Raw genomic sequence first — 1,277 nt, forward strand, 5'->3', positions numbered from 1 at the left:
ATGTCATGAATCACGTATACATGCCATGTTATGCAATCGCACCCCACAAGAAAAATGTATTATGATGTAAAATGCATGCATATATCATATCATCCTTTCATATTCTTACCATTGGCTCATCATCATCATAACATACATAGAACAAATGTGAGCAACACATCACAATTCCATACACTAGCCAATAGTCACATTAGGTAATACCGCCTACACATACCTTGGTGCTTTTAAGTACTAACCAAACAGCAGTGTATAGGCCCAACGTTTCAAGAATATTGCGCACCTAAACATAAGTATACAACTTAGAATCCTATTCTAAGGGAACTTCCAAACACTTCACACATTTATGTTTCTTTTATCATTAATTTCCCACACTGTTTTACCTTATTTCTTTCCCTACCATATTCTGACTTCCTAATATATTTTTTCCAACGTAATACATCCCAAAACAGAATCGGTTTTGAACTTTTCTTAAGAGAAACGTTTTCTGCCTTCATATAAATTTGTCATTAAATTTATACAGCACTATATTCCATAATTTTCCTAAGTTCCACATGCATACTATACGGTTTTCTCCATGCTTTAATTCCTACAACATTCTGATTTCTCCTAATACCATTCCCATTATGGTGCGCTAAAACTAAGCATGTTGTCCATAATTTTTACAGCGAAACAGTGGACAGTGGATCATCAAACAGCAGCGTCATCTCAGAAAATAAAAACAACATGTTGTCTAGTAAGTTGTTCAGCGAAACAGAGAGCATTTTTTTATTTATCTAAATGTAACTTAGTTCATATTAGGCTTTAACAAATAATTCTAGCTAAGGCTGCATGCATTTAGTGATTAAAACCTCCATAAAACTAATAAGATGATGATTAACATTTTATTTGTCTTCCCATACGAAACTATAGAACCAAAAAAAGGTAAAAACTACATCCCAAGACATTCCACATTTCGGTATAGAGCAGTGGAGATTTTTAACCTACCTGTTGACGGAAATACAAGGGAAAATCGAGTTGGACAAAGAGTAGTAATTCAGCTCCTCCAATGAAGGCTGTGCGCACCAGACTGGGAAGAGTTTCCTAGCTTTAAAAGCCTACATGCAAAGGTCAGCTCCATTAACCCCTACGCCAAAAGGAGAATCAAAGAAGAAGGAAATTTATTTTACCCCCTTAAAGGATGAGTTTAGGCCGAGAGATATGCATGAAACGGTGCTTGATGGAAGTTGCCTCCTAAGTTCACGATGGGAGTTAAGAATGATAGAGAGATGAATTTGTTT

Source organism: Gastrolobium bilobum, unplaced genomic scaffold (assembly GCF_033153095.1).
Source record: "Gastrolobium bilobum isolate Gb01-03AN ecotype WA unplaced genomic scaffold, APGP_CSIRO_Gbil_v1 utg10981, whole genome shotgun sequence".
Lineage (NCBI taxonomy): Eukaryota > Viridiplantae > Streptophyta > Magnoliopsida > Fabales > Fabaceae > Gastrolobium > Gastrolobium bilobum.